At 28.6% G+C, this 27,706-nt stretch overlaps 2 pseudogenes; one reads left to right on the top strand and one right to left on the bottom strand.

Annotated features, from left to right (window-relative positions):
• Window positions 1-177: 177 nt before the first annotated feature.
• LOC149881588 (uncharacterized) lies at window positions 178-3,945 on the bottom strand (annotated as a pseudogene).
• Window positions 3,946-19,495: 15,550 nt separating this feature from the next.
• LOC149881587 (uncharacterized) lies at window positions 19,496-20,612 on the top strand (annotated as a pseudogene).
• The last annotated feature ends 7,094 nt before the right edge of the window (window positions 20,613-27,706 follow it).

The raw sequence follows: 27,706 nt of genomic DNA, 5'->3' as shown, positions 1-27,706 counted from the left end.
ATATTAAATGAAAGACAAATAATATTTCTATATATGTAAATATATATATATATATATATATATATATATATATATATATATATATATATATATATATATATATATATATATATATATATATATATATATACAATAGTTTTAAAACAGTTTTAAGAAAAGTTTCATATAGTTGTTATATTATAGTAGTTTATAAAAGATTTTTTTTTTTCTCTTTCTTTTTGTTATAAGATATTCAGACACATTTATCTAAGACTTTTTTTTAAAATAAGAGCCTCTTGTCCTTCCAGTCTTAAGCAAAACCTTTCTTTGGGTGCGTATTGGATTAGCATTGTATTCAAATTATTTAATATCAGGGTTATCTGAATGTCGCCCTATTTGACTTTGAGCTATGAAATATTTTTCTCAAGGGTCTTGACAAATCTTTTAGTGAGTACATAATCATACTTTCTGCTAACAGAAACTTTATAAATTCCACAATTGAGTTACATGTCATTATTAAACCTTCATGAGTCTGATGTGAAATGAACTTTTTGGCTTTAGCCTCATAAGAGTATTGACAACTAGTAGTATTGTCTACTCTGTCATCTATAGATCTTTTCCAATCTTTAAGACAATTAATTTTTCACAAAAACTAGCTGTCTCCTAATGTTCCTCAGTTTCAAAGGTTTTCAAAACAAATGCTACAGTTTGACTTAAAATTTGAGGAACTAGTTTCATAACCATAGCAGGGTAAGAGTTTTGTAAGTGCTCATTCTTTAACTTAGAAGTAAGTTTTAAACCATTGTCTAAATCTTCATGATGCAATTGAATAATGTGCTGCAACAATGAGTATTTTCCGTAATTCCGCAAGTTGCGTGTTCATTTTCCTGCGCCAGTGTTTAATAAGTAAATTCGAGCAGTATTCCCCAGGTGTGGTGGGTCTGGTTCAGAGTAGATATATGTATATATGTTTGGTATACAAATTTATTTTTTAAAAAATAACATGAGTAACCAAATCTCCGCACATGTAACGGTGAAGTTTAATCATTAATCGGTTTTATGATTCACCATCAGCGACTATAGAGACTAGATAACGATTGCATCTTTTTTCTAGAATGCATACTGCATTCGAAAAAGAAATAAATAGCTGCACTGCTGTAATAGTGATGGTGGTAAAATATGCAACTATAAACTTAAGTGATGCTGCAATGCCACAAACCATGAAAACAAGAGCATGAGTTGCAAGTTCAAATTTTTGTAATCTAGCAGAGTTCTGGTCTGGATCTACCAATCTAGCAGAATTCTGGTCTGGATCAACCAAATCAACAAACCCAATTAGCTCATGACTATTCTTTTCAAAAACCGCATAATGTTTTATAGACATAATAATAAGATGAAAATTGCATCTTTCAATTTTAGTATACTGTTCCGTTGAAATACTTAATTTGACAACGATGCCTTCCTGAACCTCAGCTTTTGGAGTTATATAACTTTTATTACTTCGGAGGTGTCCTCAGGGTTAGCAACACAAAGACTTTACTATTTCTTATTTCTTGGTATGTGGATGGGGATTTCGATGCTATATTGATAAACAGTATCTTATTATAATTGGATGATACTTGAATGATGAAGAGACACTAAATAACTTTTTTGTTCTTGCCAAAACAAATTCATGAAGTCACTTACGTTATGATTAGTATTAGAAATTATTGATAGAAAATCACTATGTAAATCGTAATCCATCATCACACTCGCTATATTAATATGATAATAACCTCTTCCTTCATCGCCCTCATTTCTAGCTTTTAATTGTGCACATTTAAGACGGTGCTGCTGCATTACTAACTTAAGCCTAGATGATTTTATAAAAGAGATAGCAGCATTTAGTTTGGCTGGCTCATTGTGACGCTTGATTTTCTGAATTTTTGAATAAATCATTGATTTGTTTGTTTATAAACATTTTTTGCATCCGTTTGAGTTTTTAAGTAAAACATCGCAGTTAATATTTCTATAGTATGACATATGATCGAATGGTGATGATTGTGTATGACATTAATGTGGGTTTCTTTCAAAAGCTATAAAATGGCATATGGTTCTTGCTGTCTTTTCATAAATTGGCGCACCTATACATAATTGATAACTTTCAAGAACTTTAATTAAGTTTGTCACAGTTATATTTTGCACACTTCTTTTGTAGTCTGAGTAAATAGGATGACATTCAGGATCCATCTATTCATATACAGCCAACTATAGCCTAATCTTTCGTCAATAGTCATCTCAAATTCTGGAAGAACAAATTATTTGAAATATTTTTCAAAATAGACATTTCTTTTTCTTTCACATCTGTTGTCCAACAATTTTAAAATTTTGGATTCGGAATTCGATTTGAATTGTCATAAGGTTTATTAAAGTACTTACTCTCAGATAAAATAAGTTTTCTTGGCATTCTTTGTTTTGGTGAAGCTGTGTAACAGCTTTTTTAGGTAGTAGTAACACCTATTCTATAAAGTTTGAGACTAACTTAAATTAGCGGTATTTAATTAGTAAGCTTGATAAAATAGTTAGTATTTTGTATCAAATGAAAGCTATATCTTTCATCTTTCAATTAGCATATAAATTCTCTGATTATTTTTTGCTTAGACAACAATTTAAAATTCTAAATCAACAAGCCTTAAAAAGTCGTATGTATAATTTTTATAAAATAAAAAATGAAGATAGAGAACACGTTGTTTGGAGACATTTCAAAATGGAGGGCTACTCAAAAGCTGCAATTTATAGATATATGAACAGTTAAAGTCAAAATAAATCATTGGGGTGCAAAGCTGGAAGTGGAAGAAGGCCTACTCTTTATACACAAAACAACCGCATCAAATTAAGGAAAATGTTTAACAATCGAAGAGGTGTATCACTTTCAAAGGCTTTTAGAAGCACTGGCTGGTTATACTACATACTAATCAAATGATCAAAAATTGACACCAGACATTGTTAAGTATTATGATGTTGCAAAATTTGAAAAAAAGTTACTTGTATAAATGGCAATCTCCCCTCGAGGGGTCATATCTATTTACATTGTTTCTTCTGGCCAAGCGGAAAACCAAGAGATCTATTTAAAAGAGTGTTAACAAAAGCGCTTGCAACCTTTTATTATTAAATATTATTGAGACAACAAGTATATCTTTTGGCCCGATTTAGCAACATCTCACTATGATAAATCGGTAACAAAATGGTTAAAAACCCAGGAGATACCATTTGTTCAAAAAAATGACAATCCAACAAACTTACCAGAAGCTCGTGCTATAGAGGATTTTTGGGCAGTGCTTAAACGGGATGTGTACAAGAATCGATGGTTTACAAACAATATATCTCACCTTGAGCGTCGGATTCGTTATTATGCCAGTAGACTTGACCTAAATGCTGTAAAAAAGCTGGTACAAGGTACCAATACCAGACTTGATCATTTTCGAAGATATGGAGTCTTGTGATAAATTTATTTTTATTTTCCTACTCTGCATATTTAATTCTAAGAACATCCAAAAAAAAAAATTTTTATTGTGTTTATTTAAGTTTTTATTCAAGTTTAAAACCAGTCTCAAATTTTATGGAACATGAGATAGAGTTGGTATTACTCCATTTTTCATGATCTTTTTTGTCATTTTGAAACCAATATCTAAATATAAAATCATTTGAAATTTACACACACACTCACATATAGTTTATTTACAACTTTTGTGTTTCAAAATCAACTGGCTTAAAGTGCAATTATCCAGCAAAAACTTTACCAGAGTTGATTTGCTCTATAAACTCTGGTCAATAACACGCCCTTCTGTTTTTTGTTTTGAACCATTCAGATTGCCAGTTTTGATGAGCAGGATCAGTAGAATTTGAATTAGAAAGCTTGAACATCCTTACACCCTTTTTTCTTCTTGATGTTCCAAAGTTCGTTATACAGCAATTAGCACCTGGCATATTATTTCATATACACTGAGCAAAGTGTTTACATACAAAAAGAATCACTTATAAATAGATGCAGATATTCTGTGAAATAAAAGAATAATCAGTTTACAGTATTACTTGGCAATAAACACCATTAATAAGTTTGTGTGCCTGTCACGCTTCAATTACGCTCTGCTTTTCTGTCAAAAGGTTAAACAATAGATTTTACGGAGTTTCCAAACCAGTTAAGTCTATTAACTATGGTAAAGTACTTACAATGTAGCTTATAAACACGGTGTACAATTTGTAGCGGAGTGTATTCAGTAAAGTTTTATTGTTTTACTTAATGTTATCTCTCTTCTCGCTTTTTGTTATTAAGTAAAGTAGCACATTAACCTATAACTATCCTAATTTGTCTATTTAAATAAACTATTTCAATGTGATACCCCTAGCAACGCCATAGCAACGGACTTGTTTAACTGTATACACCCTACATTTTACCTTAATTCAAACCGAATGTGTGTTATAATTGCAATGTACAAGCTTGAACAGCTTCTTTATGAATTTTTCTAGAATTTTTGTAAAGGTTGCTACATCAAGTAAGACAATTTAAATCAGTTACTATTATTTTATCAGCATAGTTTTATTAGTGAAAATGGGAAAAGATTGTCGAATGAAGTAACGTAACCAAACTCACCGTAAAAGGAAAAGATTTATGGGAAATCATTATAAATCTGTGAACATTGATAGTGTTTCTGAGAATGTAAGTATTGAGTTGCCAACAATTAATTTAAATGATGCTAACAGCACTTGTATTTTGGTACAAAATAATGAAAACTCACTTAACTTGTCAGCTTCGTCTCGAAAAGTTGAAGACTCAGAAGATATATTTTTTTGAAACTTTGTATATCTGGTTATCATATCATTAATATTACTGTTTTATTTTCTGTTTTTAGTTCTTTTCAGTGTCCAGAATGTGGTAGTCCCACACTCTCATTAGGTGAGAGATTTAATAAACGACATGGTTTAACTTCCTTGTTATATCTTAAGTTTCAAAAAAAAAGATTGCAACTATCTTCATCAGTTCTTCACCTCTATCAACGATAATAATAAAAAAGGATTTGATATTAATAAGCGAATAATTTATTGCATGCGATTACTAGGCCATGGATACGCAGGTATTAAAAAGTTAATCCCTGATAATAAGTCAAGACAGCAAATATTACGTGCCAAAAATTTGAAAAAAAAAAGACAAAATAATTGAAAAAGATGATGACTTGTATGTACTTGGTGGGTTTAAAAAATTTGGACTGTTTTTATTTAAATACAGAAATAATTTATGAATAAAATATTTCTGTATTTAAAGTTTTTACTTTAATCGTGTTTTTCTAAGAATAGCAATTTGTGGACGCCGGCCAATATATTTTGAGAACGGTATGATACTTTTAAATGAAATTCTCTTGAAGTGTTGTCCATATTATTCTCTATGATATGAATGGAGTGGATTTTATTTAAATTTATAAAAAAGTTTTTGTCGATAAAATTATAAAAAATTTGACGTTAAACTTTGGTCATCCTGTTGTGATGGTGAGAAAAATTTATGAAAAATCTGTTCCACTCATATCATAGCCCTGCCTTATAACAAAATTATGGTTCAATATGGAAAGGTGGAAATGAGCCAATTTCTTAGTAATTTGGCCGGCGTAAAGTCATTTTTTGGTTATTTTAGGTGTATTTAGTGGTTACCATTGCAACAAAATGGATTTAAAAAAAAAAAATTAGTGTATTATTCTTAATTTAATATAAGCAATTCACCAATAGTCATATTTTGTAAAAATGCTTAGATTTAAAATCAGAGGGGGATACCCCCTTAACAAGAAATTTTTTAACATAATAAGCAAGTAACACAGAAAATTTTTACTTCTAGATATTTAAAAACAGCATTACCTATTATGGAGAACTTAATTCAAAATTCAGTTCAAACAAATCAAGTTCGTGAGAGCATCACGAATAATTTTATATGAAATATTTTATTTTACCAGTGATATTTTGTTTTATCAAAAGAAAAAGTGATTCTGAAGCAGAGAGTAAAGATAGGTTAGCTCTTCAACGGTATACTTAATCTCAAAAATTTATTTATTTAATTTCATTTAGAAACAATTTCATTCAATAATACTTTAAAATCAACACTCAACTTGTAATTTGGTGGCATTTACTAGTAATTTGAAGGCATTTACTATGGGACGCTCTAACTTTTCTACATCAGGATCAGTTGCGCTGAAAGAAGCTAGATTTTTAAAAAATCTATTAGTAAGGCTGCAAAAGACAATTTCTTCCCCTATGCAACGGTCAGGAAAAAATGCGGTCAAATAATTCAGGTTTGATAACTAAGTTAAATATAAATTTTATTAAATGTATTCTACTTAGAATCATAAAAATTCCCTGTTTTCGTCAGAGAAAATGACTTATGACTCAAAATGTTTGTTCATACTTCGTTGATGAGAAAAACAATTATTAAGCAGATAAAGAAGAAACAAACAATTTTCCTCTTTATATTGTGATCACAAAAGCAGAGTAGCCTTGTTTTAAGAAAACTGCTGTAACTTTATCGTAAAGTAGTACATTGATTTATCAAAATAAATGAATAAATAAATAAAAAGCAAATAAATAAAAAAATACTAATAAATCAAAAATTATCTGATCACCTTGAAAAAACGATGAACTATAATGCAATAAACTCCTCTGCTCTTTCTCTCAGATCATTAATCTCAGGTTTGTAATATAAGTACAAGACGCATTTAAATGACAAATTTAAAAATAAAGTCCAACAACATTTGCCATGATTTGTAGGCAGTCTGTATTAAGAGCTGAAATCAAATTAGACCTAGCCATCTCAAAGATCACAAATCTTGATGGAATACTTTTATTTTCACGAGATTTCATAAAAGACAGACGAATATTAAAAAAAAAAAGTTAAATTCATAACGTAATGGGTCTTTTAATGAAGTTTAGGGTAAATCCATCAAATCTTAACTACTTAACTTTAAAAATGTTGTATGATGCTCTTAATAACCACCTAACTTTAAAAAAAAGCATATTGATGATTTTTTTGCAAATAATATATTTATTAGTTTTAACTCTTTTAATATATGCAGAGAATATATAGTTATTCTTCAACATCCGCTTTTGAGCAATCTGAGCTTTAAGCAATCTGAGATATTCGTTTTCATGATTGCCGGCCAAATTTTAAAAAATTTTTGTAGACATTGAAATCTTTGTTAGGTATAGCAATATATCACTGCCACTGCTACGTTTTCCTTGAATATATAAATATTTATATCATTTATTATATGTATTTACTTTGAGACTAATGAACAAAACTTATTTTATACAACTTTAAATCAAAAGCGAACTGCAGTTTCTCTGTCTTCCTAAAAGTCCTTTATGTGCAAATTAAAGAGACTTAGGTTAAACTATTAATGTTTCTCTTAATTATCCCTCATGATCAGTTAACTCATTTCGAAATCTACTACATGGTTTAAGTTTGAGTTGTCATAACATTTACCAGACAACAATGCATTCTTTACTGCAACTAAACTGATGTCTGTAGCAGTTTCAATTTTTATAACTTCATGTGATATTGATTTGGGTGCCATTTTTGTCACTTAAAAGTTTACATAAGCCGCCAATTCATTTTCATCTGACTCATTAGATATCTCATTTGGACTTCATTTTCTGGATACAAAATCTGTAGTGTCCTCTTTTCCAATTTTTACATATTATGTCAAAATATGTACCTGCAATTTGATTTGCTATCCCTTAATACGTGAATTTACCTTAGAACTGAAAGAAAAATGAAACTTGAGCAGATTGTGGTCCACTACAATCTTTTTTTCAAAGTTTTTAAGCAAAATTTTTCCATATAATTACATATGTGACTTTTCGATTGCCCATACCAAAGCAAGAGCTTCCTTTTCTGTAATGCAATATTTTAAATCAGCTTCTGTCAGTAATCTATTGGTATAGCAGATTGCTTTGATTTCTACATCTTTTTATGAAAGTATTCCTATAATAGAATGTTTACTCGGATTGGTTATTAACCGTACTTCTTTGTGAAGATCTTTAAAACCCAAAATCGATTCTTTTGCTAATTTGTTTAAAAGCATGTTGAAAGCACCATGATGTTTTTCGACCCAATTAATTTTTTATTTTGTTTAATAATTCACCTAATGCTATTGCTTTTTCACTAAAGTTATTAACAAATCTTGTCACATGTGCCCATAAACCATAAAAACTGCGAAGCTCACTTATAGTTGAAGACCACACTGGAAAAACGATCAAGCTACATTTTTGCTTTTTTTTGGTTTTTGCCCCTGTTATTTTCGGCTGCAGTTTAACTATATACTAATTGACTATATAACTAGAAAACCGATCAAATTACACAGATATTTAGTTAAACAAATAAGTGAGCTATGATGTGAGCTATGGTGTTTTGAAGTTTAAAATCTAATTTACTCAAAACAATAAAAAAGTAGCTTCATTGTTTTTCCAGTGTGGTCTTCAGATGTTGATGGCATTTATGGTGAAAATTCGTCCCTCTGTCATAAATAATGCTTTGTAATCAACAAACATAAATTTTCGCATCTGGTGTTGTAGTTTTCATGCCCTTATATATTTAGGATTACGCTTTTATTATACATTATACAGAAGTGAAACTTTCATGCATTTCATCTGCAGGCTTTGTTCATTTATTAGAATACTTCTTTTAATGCTATGTGTAGAATAAGGTAGATACAGCTTGTTTTAACAAATATGGTGACTCTTTCCTATGATGGCATATCTTAGGAAAGTCTGCAAAATGAATTGAAAAAAATGCCTGAAATAAATTTTAGTGCGCAGAAAAAGGTGATCGGGCTAAGAGCAAATATGAAATACAAGTGTTTGAGAAACCAACATATTTCGAAATGAGATCTTCCCAATCAGAAGCTTCCATATGCATTGGAACTTCTGTTTCAACGAAAGGATAAGATCTAGTATACAAAAGTTTTGTCCGGTGTCTTTAGCAACCCCTAAAATTGAATTGAAAAGGGCACGAAAAAAAGGAAAAATTGGACCTCTGAATACCATACCGGATATCCAAGAATTAAAAGATAAAGCAAAAGAAAAAGATAACATGGAAATCGAAAAATTTGTTAGAAAAACAAAATGAAAGTTGGCTGTTGAAGAAAAATACACCAGTAAGGATATTAATTGAAGTAATAGTAAAATGGATTTTGAATCTTATGCAGCATTTTTTTTATTGTGATAAACTTTATTAGCTGTCTTGCTCTAAAGAACCATGGATTTGTTGTCAAAAATGCATTATTTGGTGCCATTGTTTATGTGCAGGCAAAATTAGAAGAAGAAAAAAGTTTATATGTGAGCAATGCTAATAGACCAAATATTTATTTTTAGTTATGTTTTTTTGATAAATGGTGTTTCCATTAATAAAAAACAAAAAAAATTCTGGTTTGTCTAATTTCTTTAAAGTGTGCCATCATAGGAGCAGTTAGTTGCCTATGATGGCATACTTGTATTTTTTTTTTAATGGTATAAACTTATAAAAAAGCAAAATAGTAAAAATTCTGAGGTTCATTATTATTCTGCATGCTATAGGGAATATACCCATGTCAAAAATTATTTTTTAAGTTTTCAGGTAATGACTCAGAGAAACGGAAAAGTTAAGTATGCCATCATAGGCACCTCTCCCCTACTCTTGAGCAAAAATACAGATGTTTTTATTTAATTTCAAACCTAATGCATGGTTTTTGATAAACAACAGTTCTTACTTACTTAATAAATCTTATTCTTGTGATGCGTATATTATAATATCATCACTGATAAACTTTACTCCAGCTATTTTACCATAAATTTGTTTCATAGTTTTTTGAAAAATCTCGAACAAATTTTTAATACCATATATTAGCCTTTTATGTCTATAAACTCCCTCATCCGTTTAAAGACTTGTAATTTTTCTTGACTCGGCATCTAACTCAAACTGATTTAAAGCTTTTTTCATGTCTAACCATAGTCAAAAGATTATATAGACTGGAAAAAAAGACCGTTTCCATTGTTCAATCCCTTTTTGTTGAAACTTGATTCAACGACCCGGTGAAGGTTCACAAAACAAAAACTTTCGCATTATTCTCCCTGTGACTCTGAACTGAAAATTGAGTTTTGTATTTAATGTTGAGATCTTTAAAATAATTTTTGTGTAGATAATTTCTCCGATAGGTTAAGAAAGATTATTTCAGATTTAAAAACCTCTTTAAATAAATAGAATGCTTTAATTAAAGTTTTTAACATAGATATTAACATATTTTTTGCTGCTTCCTATTACTAATTACTGCTTTTTTGTACTGTTATTGTAATGTACTTCTTGTGTTAGTGAATATGATTGCATTTTAGTATATATATATATATATATATATATATATATATATATATATATATATATATATATATATATGTATGTATGTATGTATGTATGTATGTATGTATGTATGTATGTATGTATGTATGTATGTATGTATGTATGTATGTATGTATGCATGTGTGTATGTATGTATGTATGTATGTATGTATGTATGTATGTATGTATGTATGTATGTATGTATGTATGTATGTATGTATGTATGTATGTATGTATGTATGTATGTATGTATGTATGTATGTATGTATGTATGTATGTATGTATGTATGTATGTATGTATGTATGTATGTATGTATGTATGTATGCATGTATGTATATATGTATGTATGTATGTATGTATAATATGAGCATATATTCATAATTAATATAACATTTTTATAACACATGCATTTCGCTACCCTTTCGTAGTCGTTATCTACACTAGTATTAAATTCATCCTGCTTTATCACCCTGCATGACACTTATTTAGTCAATGTTTGAGCAGTTAAAAATGCTTAAACGTAAGCTCCAAATAAATTTAAAAAAAACAAAAAATAAAGTCATTTCAAACTGAAAGAAAACCTACCGTCAATAATTAAAACTGCACTCAGGATGAAATATTTTTGGGGCCAATCTAACATTTTAATCATTAACATTTTTACGATATATTAAAAGATGCCATTTAATTTTTGCAATTGACGCAAATTATGCTGATGCGGTACAAAAGTTTTATTTGTAAATTTGTTTAAGATTTAAAAAAGTTAAAAGTTTTTTAAGGATTGAGTTTCTTTGACAAATATTCCTTGGATATTCTATAAAACAGTTTTTTTTATTTTTTCTATAGTTAAGGATTTTTTCTTTTTAGTATTAAGAGTTTTATTTTGTAACCTTAAATAGTTTAGTTTTGTTATAATTAATATTTCAAGTGTCTTTTTGTTAATTTTTTCTCTATTTTTAATATAAATATTATTATATTTTTGTTTATAATATTCTTATGTTATTATCAATATTCTTTGTGTATTTTATAAATTCTTGATTTAGTCATAACGAATGTTTCTCTTTTGCAGCTTTTAATTTCTTACTTTATTGTCACTAATGTTTTTCTTATACCATAAATAATATATATATATATATATATATATATATATAAATAGATATAAAATAAATTTTCTTTATTTGCATTTATTAATATTATTAGATAACGAAAAGAAATAAATTATGAAATTGAGAGTAAATTTTAATGAGATGAAAAATAATTAGATGAAATTGACACCACCTTTGTTTAAGTATTTGTTTGTTTTTACTTTGCATGCATCTTTTTCTTGCCATTTTTCAATAAGATCAATAGATGATAACTTTCTATTTTTTTACTATGTGAATAAGTGAACGTTCATTTCTTTTATTAGAAATGCTGGGTCTTCTGGTACGCGGAAGATTAACTTTTGTATTATATTCATGATATCGGTTAATTATTCTGCTAACAGTTGCATGTGCTGTGTTTAAATGTTTCGCAATTTTTCTCATTGTGATATTTTGTTCATTCATTGCTATGATTTTGCATTTTGTCATATTATCAAAAGTTTTTCCAGTCATTTTGATTCTTTTGTTACTGAAATGTTGTTTTTAATTAGATACTAATTTTTATATTTCATTTCACACAAATTTTTCTAACATTAGTAATAATTTAAATAAAAATTCTCTAATAATTGTTATTAATTTGCAAATAAGTTTTACTCAAAGACAAATGCATTTTTCAATGAAGTTTGAAATAATAGAGTGGATTCTTAATTTCGGCCATTATAATTATTTTAGATTACGAGCTATGTGTCAAAAAAAAGATAAGATAATCAGCGCATCGATTAATATTTTTTGAAAATATATGGTGCTTATAAATTAACACTTTTTATATTTGAAAAGAGTCAATCAATCATTGGTTCATTGTGAATCAAAGTCGAATGATGTCAAAAAAAAGGTATAATGGATTGATACAAATGGCCAATACTGTATATAATACATTTAACACAAGAAAATGTTTCGAATTTGTTAGTCAGATTTGGATGCACAATTTATTTTTGCAGAACCGATACACCAACTTTGCTTGAGAATGTCGCTTACATGTAAATGTCTGGCAATCGTGGATTTCATTGACGCTGTGGTTTTCTTCCTGTCTTATGCTCACGAGCAACATATATCGTGATTTTTTGGCATTTGTTTTTCTCGAACTCGTATTTTAGGTACTCAATAATTTGATTTCATAAATGCCTGCACAAAATGGCAAACGGCAAATTCTGGAAATAAAGGCTCTCTTGGAAAGTTAGGTGTTTATTCATAAAAGAAAGTGCTCATTGTTTCAAAAACAGCTTTCGAGGCAATTTTGTGTTCTACTGATCCACAAAGGAATATAAAGTTTTTGAGTTGATTACAGCTATATCTACAAGGGTATAAAAATACTGCACAAGGCCATCGTTTAGTTATTCTCGAAAAAGAAAGTGTCGAGCAAATCTTAAATGACTGCAATTGTACTAATAGCCGCGCACCGTTAGCCTTATTCGCGAGGCATTCATTTAAAAATGACTACTTTTATTTATAAAAGCAAAAGATAAATATCGATAATGATAATACTAAAAATTTTGATAAAGATTACATAAAAATACAATGAAAAATGAGCCAAAAATATAATATAAAGTGCAAAAAATTAACAGGTAGAAAATGTCAGCAGTAATAATAACAAAACTAAATAATTAACTTTAACAAAATAAAAACTGTAATAATAAATTTAGAAAAACCTGAGCTATACCAAAATGAAAAATATCTGTTTATAAAATATCTATGGAATTTTTACGCTAGAAATTCTATCGTCAATAAATTTTTAATTTCGATATTTAAATCTTAAACTGAAGTACAATTTAATTTGAACCACATTAGCATCATTATTGTCAATTGCAAAAATGAAATGAAGGCATTTCACAAATCGGTTCGATGCATATAATTAAAAAGATTCATCGGTCTAAAAATTTTGAAAATTTTTCAAACCTTGATATTCATCGATCAATGCGCAAACATTGACTAAATTAGAGTCATCCACGGTGAAAAGCTGGTGAATTTTTACATTAGAGTAGATGACATTTCCTAAAGGGTAGAAAAAATTTATTTTGTTTTAAATTGTAATTAAAATTAACTGACGCCAGAGCTGAATGGCTGATTTCTTTTTTACATAAAAATATGAAAAACGGAGTCGAAATTTAGTCTTATCAAACTGTACATCACCAATAATAATTTCAAAATTTTGAGAGGAACATTGGTCCCTCAGACTTTCAGGAGCTACACGGACCTATCGATCAAATTATTCTACGTCTATCTTCAGAGTTTTAGTCTACTTCCAATATATATACTTGTTGCTAAACTTACCATGGGTGGCTATTGCAGATTGATAACGTTTGACCTCGTTTAAAAATTTTTAGTTGTTGCTGAATTAAACATAAAAATTTTAATGAGTTTTTTTTCTGACTGCCGAAAAAATTGTTGATGTTCTTGATTAGGTCCTGGAAAAGATCTTAACAGAAATCAGGGATATCTTCTGAAGGCATATTTAACTGTGTTGGTAGTACGTGAGTATATAAGTCAATTAGTCAGATCAAGATATTGTGTTTCCAGTGCTTCAGAACAGCTGCTATTTTGCTCATTTTGAATATTTTTGTGCCAAGCTGAATTTAAATTGTAAAATGTGTTTCCTTGACCTCTAAAAGTGACTTGCTTTGACTGTTTTCCTTCTGGCAGAAGCATTACTTAAAGGGAAAGCAATCATTTATTCCATTAGCAAACACAATTGAAATGATTTAGTTTTATGCGAAGAATCCTTACTTTTTTTGACTATACTGGTATGTTTTTAAGCGGAGAGGGCTCCGGTCAATATTTAGCTTTTGAGGGGTACCGCAGAAAAAACTTAAAGTTCAGTTTCTATGAAAAAAACTATTTACTCTATAGGAAAAAATATGAAACTTTATAAAAAAAACCTATAGGTTAAATGATTCTCTTAAATAAAATGAATCTACAGCTAAAATTTCAACTCTGAAGCTTTATTTTGAGATGATATATCATGTTTTGAAATATTACATTTCCACAAAAAAACCATAACACTAGAAAATTGAAGGCAAAGACAATACTAAGTTTTAAAACATTTAAAATTCTTAGATGAAATCACCGGGTATTTTGGAGTTGTTTTTTTTATCTTTTTCATTAAGTCTTTTATGTTTTACTCCAATTCTTTTTCTTTGGTTTTTCGATTCAAGCGAATTCTTCCGCTTCATTCTTCTTAGACGAATAACATCTTGTTATACTGATTTCTCTAGGGTGCAATTTCTGTTTCAACGTCTATTAAAATTTTGCTTGTTAGTTGTTTTTTTTTTTTCATTCATAGTTATTTTATCACTTTAGTTTTATTGTATTCTAGTACTAAAAAGCCAAATGAGAAACAACATTTAGTAAAAAAATAAAACTTTACTAAATATACACTCAGCTAAAAAATGCCCCAGTTTTTACAAGCTGAATTATAAACGTTTTACCATAGTTGCTAGTTTTAACTGGTATGGAAGCTCCATAAAATCTATTGCTTAGCCTTTTTAAAGCGTAAATGAAGCGTTACAGTGCACACAAACTTTTTAACAATGTTTATTGCTTACTTATATTGTTAACTAATTATTCATTTATTTCAGAGATTACACTCTTTAAAAAGTTCAGGCAAACTCTGTCCGGAATGGTTCAGGTCGACAAATTTACCTGAACATTCAGGAAATTTACCGTATCGGTTCAAGTATTTTAGAAAACTAGCTGAACACTTAGTATTAAACTCCTGAAATGTTCAGGCAAAAGAAGTTGCGGGAACTTTTCTACCGGAACGTTCAGGTGTTTACCGGAAACATCAAGTAAATGGCCTGAAAACATGAAACTATTTTTCCGCGTCAACAGCAATCGTCATTAAATCTTTTAGAGGTCGCATGTTCTTGCTTTCTCTTATTTTAAAATTTTTTGTTAAAAATGAGCATAAAAAAGTTGTCAGAGTCAAAGTTGGCAGAAAGCTTAAAAGTAAGCTATCTTTTCATATTTTTTGTGAACGTACGTAAAAGAGATGTGTACATGGTATATTTACATATTTTTATATGTATATTTACATATATATATATATATATATATATATATATATATATATATATATATATATATATATATATATATTGTGATTAGTGAGAGACTTCTTCCCTCGAAAGTGCTCATTAGCTTGCTGGCAAGAGCAATTACATAGAAGATATAGCGAAGGATGACAAATTTGTTGGTAGTTAAATTTTCATACCGGCGCACAGTGGGACGATATCCCGATTTCGTGGCCAAAAGTCAAACTTTTGAGTTTTATATTTTCGTCTTTTAACGTTCAGATCTTGTTTACAGATAATCCTAGAACAAAATTCCGAACAGGGCAGGTATATAACTGCTATGAGCTGGCCTGGACATTAGTTGACATTTAGCCTCCTTTCGGTACGCACTAAACAAATGGACACCTCGAAAAATTCTTTCCTGTTTTAAAGAGTTGTTAAACTGAAGAAACTATTTCAATTTGAATTCGGCAAAATGTAATCACTTTCTGGAGGCATGTAGAATATATGGTTATGCACTGTTATTGCTAATTTTATTTTTTTTTTATATTTCAATCGCGCGACAAGTGAACATAAAAAATTGTAAATTTTTTATCTGAAATCGATTTTTTAATGTCGTTTTAAAAATTTAACGCGGTTATCCACCTTCTTTTGACAAGGAACTAATAGTATATAGTGTTAAATATAACATATAAAAAAACTGGCTGCCATTGAGTGCCATTTTAATAGTGAGACTAGTTTTTATGGAGGAATGTGTGGTGCGACATTATTCTATTAACCTAGATTAATGTCTGAAAATGGTCATGGAAATTAGTGAATTAACATTATTTAATGGCACTAATTACATTTTAATACAATAATTTATTATTTTAAATATATGCTTTACAAGTTACTTCTTGTTCCATTTTATGATAATCTCAAAATTTTATAAAATAGTCCTCAAAGAACTCTCAGCCGTTATAACTGTTTTTTTTTACAGAGTCTTCAAATATGAAATTGTCAAGAAAAGATATATTCTTTAAGGTGAAAGACATTTTAAAAAATGAAAAATAATTCATCATTGATGTTTTGACAGATGCAATTTTCAAAAAAACGGAACATCTGATACAAGTAGGCGAGGATGAAATGTCATTATCACGGTTATTTGCAAATTTGCGATTGAGATGGAGAGCAGCAGGAAGATGGGAAGATTTTTTTCTGAAAAAAAAAGAAGGATGATTGAAGGGCACCGTACAATTTTCAAAATTATCCAATACTGAATGCACAACAAATTAGAAGATTGTGAAGAATGATAATAAAAAAGGAACATGTGGGCGACCTTCGCAATCCTTTGCTTCATCTAGTGATAGATCAAAGAGACGAAAGACTCAAGAACTACGTTCTATTTTTTCTACAGAAGAATTGGCATATGCTGCTCAAATGAGTTAAAGGACTTCTGGTCAAGTACATGCTGCTCGAGTTGTTAAGATGTCACGTTAATAATCCCTCTCGAGCATCAGGAAATTGCCCCATAGACCGGCAAAATCTCTACATCAAGAAGCTTTACAATTGTTAAAATAACCTGAAGTCACCAGACAAGAGACAAGGAGCGATTCCGATTTAGATACAAGTGGTTCAACATCAGATTCCGAATCGAATGATTCGAACATTGATGAATATGACATACGTGTTTTAGTTACTAGGATTAAATAAACAATTTTTTTACATATATGTGACTTAATCTTTCACCAATTTAAGAAAAATAATAAAACTAAAATTACAAATTTCTATTTTTTTTATTAATAGCGTAAATTTGGAAATAATATAACAATGTTTTTGCTCTAATTTAACTCCTGAATCATAAGAAATGACCTCGAAAACCAAACTACATTAGATTTCATATTTTTAACGTATGAACAGTTTTGGCAGCCATATTGGAGCATCCATTTTGAATTTTTTAAATCTGACCTGAGATTCGTAATCAGTGACCTCGAAAACCTTCGTGTAGGTATTTTGGGAATTTTGGCCACGAAATCGGGATTTCGTCCCACTGTGCGGCATACGGGCAATTATTAGCCGAAATACATAATGAAAAAAAAATACACAATTTAAAAAATATGTAACACAAAATATCACCTCTAACAGTGAAAAAGTTCATATATTATCTGTGTATATCTATCTATATCTCTTTCTATCTATATTTCTATCTATCTATCTATCTATCTATCTATATATATATATATATATATATATAGGGTAAGGTTGCTAATATTGTACCGATGCCTTTATTGTACTTTTAACATAACTCGTTATTTTTACAACCCACAAGAAATTTTTTAACTTATTTTTTATCTTTGTTGAATGAAATTAAGGAGTCAACTGTTTTTTTTTTGTCATCCAACTTCATTAAGGCCAGAGTAAGCTCTTGTTGGTTTGTTATTGGAGATTTCTTATTTTAGGTTTTTATGGCTAAGGGTATTTCACTAAAAAAAGCAGAAGATATGATTTGTTCAGTGTATTTATGTTAAAGCATAATTTATCTAAATTCAAAATAAATACCTAGAATTTAAAATATCTTATTTTTAGTTGTCAAATTTTTTAATTAACTGTATGTCAGATTAGTTGCGTAAATTGTACCTCAAGGCATGTCCTAAATTGTACCGACGCAACCATTCTGACCGCTAAAAAACGCGTGTAAAGTTTAACGAATTCTTTTTGAGATTCCAATTAGAAAAACATCCACACTTACAATACGAACTTCACCACTTAAACAAAAAAATAAAAATTTTAGTATAACTCTTGTATTGACAAGCAGTCCTTAAAAAGATGCACTCTCTAGTTCAGTTTTACCAATATGTCAAGACTGGTGTCATGTTGGCTGTGCAGGTGTTAATCAAAAACAGATACAATATATCTGAAAATTTTGCCAAAAATAATGTTTTTATGTATTTTATTTTACAATATTTAGTGTGGTTGTTTTTAAAACAGATATAGTATATATGTTTTACATTATTTAGTATAACTATCTTTAATACCTACCTTCCTCCTCTATTCTAATCTTAGCTAACCCATTGGTAAACATACAATTTAAATAAAAATTGTTTCATATGTCGTGATATCTGTTTTCGGCATTGTCCAGAAGAAAAAAAAATTCAAGTTGCATAGAGTTATTAAAATTAAGAAAGTGGTACGATATTGGATTACAACGGTACAATTAAGGATCTAGTTTCCTTAATTGTACTCTTAGCGCTACTTTTTTAATTTGATTCTTCGAGATTTAACGCTTTTTAAATTTTGAGTTTTTTTAACGTCTTTACAACAAACAATCCCTAAATTATGAAATTCAATTGAAAATCCATGTTTCCACTCAGTAGATTGACTACATTTTTTATTTTTGTCTTAGGGGGTACAATATTGGCAACCTTACCCTATTTATATATATATATATATATATATATATATATATATATATATATATATATATATATATATATATATATATATATATATATATATATATATATATATATATATATATATATATATATATAACGGGTCCGCCGTCTAACTTTTTTTTTTTCAACTAGTGCTTATTTTGTGAATGGTAACACTTAGCTCATGTCTGATTTGACAGATAATTAGTTTTATCCTTCCGCTGAACTAATATGGTTGTGTATACGCTTGAACAACGCTGGGAAATATTGCGACATTACTTTGAAAATCGTGGTAATGTTGCAGAATGAGTGCAAAAATTGCGTACGGATTTTGGAAGAAGAGAAGCACCGTCAGCTCTGTCTGTTTGTTATCTTGTGAAAAAAGTGAAAGAAACTGGCATCCTCATCGATAAACCAAAGCGTGAAAAGCCAAAAAAATTGCGTATACCCGAGAATATTGCTGCTGTGGCAGAAAGTGTGCGTGAAGCGCCATCAACATCAATTCACCGTCGTTCTCAACAATTGAACATTTCGGAGACATCATTGAAACGAATTTTGCATAAAGACCTTGGATGACGCCATACAAAGTCCAAATGGTTCAGGAGTTGAAGCCAACTGACCATCCAATGCGTTTTCGCTTCGCTAAGTGGGCCTGCGATTGACTTACAGAAGATACCGATTTTGCCAAAAAAATCATCTTTTTAGATGAAGCTCATTTTGATCTTGGCGGGTATGTAAACAAGCAAAAGACACATACGATCAAAACATATGACTAATGTAGATGAAATTTCTTGTATCAGCATTGAAGATATTAATTCATTAATTACACATGCCAAAAAAAAGATATTAAATACATCCTATTATCCCAATGATTTAATGGAACCTATTAAAAATATATAATTTTGTTGTAACTGATCAGATTTATGCTGAAACTAAAAAGTACACTATTGAACTTTGTAAGTCTGGTGATGTAGAAAGATATTTTTCTAAAATATATGCAGACTTTGTTCTTGGTGCAGAATCCTACTTTTCTGGATTGAAAAAGCCTTATTGCACTTTTTTTGCAACCAAATATGTGGATAAACTAATATCACATTCAAAAAAAGTAAAAAGAGTTTGGTAATAAAGAACCCATTCAAGTTAACCCAGTTACAGACTCTGAAATGGATGCTTTACAATTTTCAGCTGGTTATGTGGTTAAAAAGTTTTTTAAAAAATGTAAAAATAGCAAATACTTTAAAAACTATCAATCTCATATCTTGTCACTAGAAAGTATGCTAACCAATGATATAAAACAAAAGCTAATTGATGTGCAAAACAGAGGAGGATTATAAGCTGTTAACAAAAACATGCAGCATTTATTTATTAAAGTCGAGGAATGTTTTTGAATAAAAACTGGTTTTTATAGCATTAAAAAAATTGACATTCCAAAAATTACAAATGAATTAATAAGGAGTGAAGAAATATTATGCTATTATAATAGTGATTGCCATGCTTCAGGAATAGTTGTGGAGAAAGAATTAAAAAAGAATTTATTAGAAAATATGATGCAATTATATTGTAGAGTGCGCTCCTTTTCATTGGCAAAGGACAAAAACAGAAAAGCATAAAAAGTATTTAAAAGTGGAAAAGTCTAAGGGACTTAAAAACAATATAAAAAAGGCAACAGAAACTTATAATATATATTAAGTAAAGTATTTTAATTACAAATGTAGAATAAATAATATACCAGATAAATATATACGTAATTATAATATGTATTTAAATATTTTACGACATACAACTCATTAAGGTGGTCCTACACTCATAAAAGCTTATTTTTATAAAAAAAAATTTTTTTTTTTAAAGCTTATTTTATTTATTCATCACTTGTGAATAGTCTCTGATTACATTGGATTGTAAACAAACTCTATTAAAAAAGATATTAGCTGTTTTATTTAGGTATCTTAAAAAATTACCTTAGAAACGCCCATAGCAACCACATTTTGAGTTATTTTTAGGTTAAATACTTATGTAGAGCAAGTGAATCTTTCTGTTGCAGTCTTTAACATTTTTAAACCAACTTTTACTGATTTATCTTTAGATGATTTACTAAAAAAATGTCTCCATGGTAAGACCCAAAACGCCAACGAGGCACTCAACCAGATTATTTGGAGACGCTGCCCAAAAAATGTTTTTGTGGGTAGAGTGGTCTTAGAGTCTGCAGTTAATTCATCTGTTATTGAATTTAATGAAAGGCCTAATGGAATCCTCTCTGTACTAAACAAATTTCATCTAACAGGATATGTTACGCCTATGAAACTTAATGAAAAAAAGAAAGAAACTATAAAGCGGTCTCTTCAAAAGTCCACTGACCGTGTCAAAAAGAGAAGAAAACAACTAAGAACAATTAAAAGGTTTACTTAGACAAAGATGATGAAGAAAAAAACTCGAAATATATTTCTGGAGGGTTTTGATATGTTTTTTGTGAACTTTTTATTTGGACTCGTTTAAGCTTTTTATCAAATTTTTTTTTTGATTTTTCACATAATTAAAAAGGATCCGGATGAGAGAAGGATATATAAATTAAAATAAGGAAAGTACTTTTTTATGAGACTAATGTTGGCCACTTGTCCACCAATTTTTCTATGTTTGTTTCAAATCTTGTAACTTTTTATATACTGTGAATAATATAAAATGCTTCTCTCATCCGGATTAATATAACTCAATGAGTATATACACCAATTTTCAGCTTGACATGATAAGTATTTTGATTGCTAGCTTGTCACAAAAAATGCTAGTTTTTTCATTCATTTTTTAAATAATTGGCTGATTGAGACATTTTTTTTTTTTTAAAGTTGATTTTTGTAAATAATTTATAGAACCACATTTTTGGTGAAAAAATTAAATCAAAAACTCTTTGCTTTCAAAAGTTAGCCTTTTCTGTGGAGGACCACCTTAAATAATTTTTCTTCCAAATGTATGGTTATTTTTAATTTTGGGTAAATGTAAAAGTTAAGGACTCCGCCATCCCAAATTTTTATTATGAACATACTTTTGATAGGTATGAACATACTTTTTTTCAAGTTTGGACTTAGTACAATATGTGAAAGCGTCCTATCAAAAACCTTAAAAAAAAGAGGCAGTGCCCAAGTGTCTATATATATATATATATATATTACTATTGACATTGTATATATTATATATATACTACTATTGATGTTGTATATTGTATATATTATATATACTACTATTAATATTTCATATTGTGATATGATTTGCAAGAGTTCTGTTTACTTAAAAAAAGTTATTTTCTTTTTTGTATCAAATCATCATCAACTTTATCCTATGATATGCATCTTTTTTTGTTTGCCCCTAGTGTTACCTGTTACAGGAACAACTGACCTTTGCATTCTTATAGCATTAGACTGATAACCAAGTTGATAAACATTTAGATTTTCGTTTCTGCGACCCATACTTCGGTGTCGTCCAAAATATTCTTCAAAAACATCTTGGTTAAACTTCTATGTTAAAACAAATGGCATACCAGCAGTTAATAAAAATTGCGTGGCTTCAATAACTGATTTGGAGGTGATCTTTAAACCTTCAAATGTTTGTGATGATATAAACATTTTCTCTTTTTCACTATCGAAAAACCTTGTCTTGTTAAGATATTTTGCCTTCAATTTTCAAAATATTATCTTAATATAATTAGTACAGAAATGCTTAACGTTTAACGTTTAACGTTTTATGTTTAACGTCGTTTCGTCATTAGTTACTAGGCTTTGAAAAAGCGCGTTCTCTAAATGCACGCGGCCATTGGAGAAAGATCTCTTGAGCGAGTTGAAACTTTTTTCCTTTTGGAATTAAATTATTAGTTTAGATATATTACATAAAGAATCATATTAAGATAAATGATAATCGTTAAGATCATATTATAATTGAAGTAAGTATATAAAATAGTTAGGCGCTACTCAACTTTCTCCCCCCCCCCTAATTTTATGATGGATTCTGATAGAGAATTTTATGCTGATTAAGAATCGTATAAAAATATGGGTCTCAAAATCAATGGAAAGTGCTCTAATTCGAAGTCAAAGTTGTAAAAAACCCCACTAAAAACCCTAATATTCGCCATTTTGAAAATACTAAGTTAATGATCTTTTAGCTGACAAAAGCAAAACATTAATAGCATGGTTTTTACGTTAAAAAAATCGTTAAAGTATGTTTATCTTGCGCTATTTTTTGTGGCAATGAAAATAGCCGTTTTTTGATTTATTAGAGAATAAACTATATTGCAAGTAATGTACTTTTGTAATAAATTTTAAAAAAGAATTCAAAAGTTTTTTTTCTTAGAAGAAGAACTTTTGAAACTTAGTTCATAGTTGTTCTATCACATGTAAAATTTAGAAAATGTAACCTTCAAACCATTTTTTTTTAATAAAAAAAACCAGCGTACGATAAAATAATAATTATTCATCAATTTTTCTACATTCTCATATTCTACGTTCAACCTTTATTTGAAATCTTCTATTAATTTCATTTCGTTATAACACTTTCGTTACAATACTTTAAAATAATAATGCTATGGCTTATGGAAACCAGTTCTGTTTATTGCGCAATGTAACGGTAATTAATTTTCGTTGAAAATGAAAGCGTTTTGAAAAAAAAAGGCGAATATTAGGGTTTTTAGTGGGATTTTTTACAACTTTGACTTCGAATTAGAGCACTTTCCATTGATTTTGAGACCCATGTTTTTATGCGATTCTTAATCAGCATAAAATTCTCTATCAGAATCAATCATAAAATTAGGGGGGGGGGGGAGAAAGTCGAGTAGCGCCAAATAGTTATATATACATTTTTATTAGATAAAGTAGAAAGGGTTCAAATTTTTATCAGAAAAAGTAGAAAGGATTTTAATCTTTTAAATCGTTTGTATTTTGTTTGTTTTAGCTTTTCTTTTAGCAGTTTTATTTTTGATATTTTATTTTTTAGAAGGAAAATAAGGGTATGGATGTTATTTAAAGTTATACTAATGCTATTTCCATAAAATGGTTATTACCACTTTGAAATCATTACTACTTTGAAATTTCTGTGATACTATTAACTATTATTGTTCTTTTTTAGAAAATTTAGAAAATAAATTAAAATTTTGTGCCAACACTGACATGGCATGTCACATGTTACTGTATGTAAAGGTTAAATTTTGTCATGAGGATTACAGTTCTTATGAAAAAAAAAAAAAAGAAGGTAAAGAGTATTGTTATATATATATATATATATTGTTATATATATATATATATATATATATATATATATATATATATATATATATATATATATATATATATATATATATATATATATATATATATATATATATATATATATATTGTTATATATATTTTGTATCTTTTTAAATTTTCTGGCATCATTTTTAAAATTTTTATTTGCACACTTATAGCTGTTTTATCAATGTGTTTTTTAACTTGCCTATTAACATTTCCATTTTTTAAACTAATATCTGCTTCTAGCCTAATATCATCCATTTAAACTTCACTTTCAATTGAAAGTTATACGAATCAGAAAAGAAACGAATCCTGAAGATCGCGATCTTTCCTATATAATTTCCTTTCTACTCTAAATAGCAGACACAAATAATTTTTAATTATAACAGACTGTCATTTAAATTAAATTATGCAATAACCTTATGACTATAAATATATATATATATCAGCTAGGAGATGTTTGAAAAAAGTTAGCTTAGCAAATAATTAAAAAAATTTATTAAAAACATGCAATTCTAATAATAAACATACTGCTAACAAAGAAAAATTAAAAAAAAAAAAAAAAAAAAACGTTGTAAACCCTTTTTTGCAAACTTAAACATTATTTCTTCAAAAAAAATTACTAGCAAACATTTTTTAAAAATTCACAAAACTTTACAATATTTTGTTCTTCTATACCACATAAATACATCATCTGATAAATCTAAAATAAAAAAATGTAACGAATACGTAAATAAATAAGAAAAACATTACCTACAAAAAATGAAAATCCATGTACCTTATAGAGAAAAGCTGCAATGATTTACCAGAGGAGTTGTAAAATATTAATATTTTATGTTAGCTTTTACAAAATAATTCATGCTGGAACATCATGATTCCAGAATATTTATAGCAAAATCATGTAGTAAACAGCGCTAAAGACAAAAAATCAAATTGAGATAAATCAAATTGTTTATTTGGCAAAATAATTTGTATCGGCTTTTAGATTATTGATTTTTAATAAAACTACCTATCCATTTTTAACAATAGACATCAACATGAACATAAGCCAAATGCCTACTAACTCAAAAGATAACAAAAAAACATCACAGCAACAACACAACAATATATAAAACAAATAATAAGTAACAACATTACGCAAAATGTTATTAAAATACATTATGTATTTTTAGAATAATCTTTAATAATAAAGGCTTGAATATATATATATATATATATATATATATATATATATATATATATATATATATATATATATATATATATATATATATATATATATATATATATATATATATTGTTATATATTGTTATATATATTTTGTATCTTTTTAAATTTTCTGGCATCATTTTTAAAATTTTTATTTGCACACTTATAGCTGTTTTATCAATGTGTTTTTAAAATAATGTAAAGTGTTTTTTTATTGTTTGTGTATGTGTTGATATGATTTTGCTATAAATATTCTGGAATCATGATGTTCCAGCATGAATTATTTTGTAAAAGCTAACATAAAATATTAATATTTTACAACTCCTCTGGTAAATCATTGCAGCTTTTCTCTATAAGGTACATGGATTTTCATTTTTTGTAGGTAATGTTTTTCTTATTTATTTACGTATTCGTTACATTTTTTTATTTTAGATTTATCAGATGATGTATTTATGTGGTATAGAAGAACAAAATATTGTAAAGTTTTGTGAATTTTTAAAAAATGTTTGCTAGTAATTTTTTTTGAAGAAATAATGTTTAAGTTTGCAAAAAAGGGTTTACAACGTTTTTTTTTTTTTTTTTTTTTAATTTTTCTTTGTTAGCAGTATGTTTATTATTAGAATTGCATGTTTTTAATAAATTTTTTTAATTATTTGCTAAGCTAACTTTTTTCAAACATCTCCTAGCTGATATATATATATATTTATAGTCATAAGGTTATTGCATAATTTAATTTAAATGACAGTCTGTTATAATTAAAAATTATTTGTGTCTGCTATTTAGAGTAGAAAGGAAATTATATAGGAAAGATCGCGATCTTCAGGATTCGTTTCTTTTCTGATTCGTATAACTTTCAATTGAAAGTGAAGTTTAAATGGATGATATTAGGCTAGAAGCAGATATTAGTTTAAAAAATGGAAATGTTAATAGGCAAGTTAATTGTCGCAGAAATGAAAGAGATCTCTCGGCTCAGGCAAGATGAAATTAATAATCAACAAAATGCTAGAAATGCTGCTAGATACGAAAGAATGTATTGTATAGCAAGAAGTAATACTATTCCAGATTATAATTATTTAGGAGAAATGAATTATGTTTGTCAGCATTGTGGTGCTAAGAAATTTCTTGATGAAACACATTTTTTATGTTGCCATAATGGAAAGGTAGTTTTGTCGCAACCTTCATCATTTCCACAAGATTTAGAAGATTTATTTAAAAGAAACTATGCAGAGAGAAATGCCAATCTGAATTTTTAAAATATATTAGAAATTATAATGCCTGTCTTTCTTTTGCTTCATTTGAAGCTTATGTAGTTTAACCCATAAAACAATGGGCCGCCATGTTTTAGAATATATGGTCAAGTTTTTCATCATATAGGTAATCTAAGACCAGATCAAGATATTCTGCCAACATATTGTCAACTATACATCTATGATCCACTTGCAGCAGTAAATTTTAGAATGCAACATGGCTGAAGTGGAAGATGAAGAAGTTTGTCGAGCAGCTCTAGAAGGGCGCTCAGTGTCAGTTGTAAAAATGTCTTTACTTGAAGAGCAAGATAGACGTCGCTATAATCTCCCTTCATATAACGAAGTTGCAGTTGTATTTGTTGGTGAAGATGGTGCACCACCTGCTTCCAGGGAAGTTGTTATTTACCCAAGAGGTTGTCCTCTTAAAACTATATCAAGTTTGTCTGCCAACTTAGATCCTATGGTTTATCCTCTATTTTTTCCGAGGGGTGATGCTGGTTGGCATAATAAATTGGTTCACAACCCTGAGCGTGCTACATTGGTTAGAAATCATGTTACATTATCTCAGTATTACAATTATAAACTTTCAGTTAGACAATTTTTTTCTTCACTCTTTTATGGCAAAAAACTGTTTCAGCAATATGCTGTTGATGCGTATGTTAAAATTGAAGGCCAGCGCCTTGCTTTCATCAGAAATAACCAAAACAAACTGAGAAGCGAGCAGTATGATGTCTTACACGACCATGTAAACAACCTCGGAAATGATCATAATGTTAGACCAGGGCGTGTTGTAGTTTTGCCATCAACTTATGTAGGAAGTCCTAGAGCTTTAAAAGAAAACTTTGAAGATGCTATGGCTATAATTAAAAAGTATGGTAAACCAGATCTTTTTATTACTTTCACTTGCAACCCAAAATGGCGCGAGATAACTCAAAATTTATATCCAGGTCAGTTAGCAAATGATAGACCTGACTTGGTTATTCAAGTATTTAAACTCAAATTAAATAACCTTCTCAATGACATTTTTAAGCACGGTGTATTAGGGAAAGTTGTAACACATGT

The sequence above is a fragment of the Hydra viridissima genome, unplaced genomic scaffold (assembly GCF_058129835.1).
Source record: "Hydra viridissima isolate aposymbiotic clone 2 unplaced genomic scaffold, HvirCarnegie_v1 scaffold_11, whole genome shotgun sequence".
Lineage (NCBI taxonomy): Eukaryota > Metazoa > Cnidaria > Hydrozoa > Anthoathecata > Hydridae > Hydra > Hydra viridissima.
Note: the sequence above shows the minus strand (reverse complement) of the source record. Positions and strands in the feature narration are given on the sequence as shown.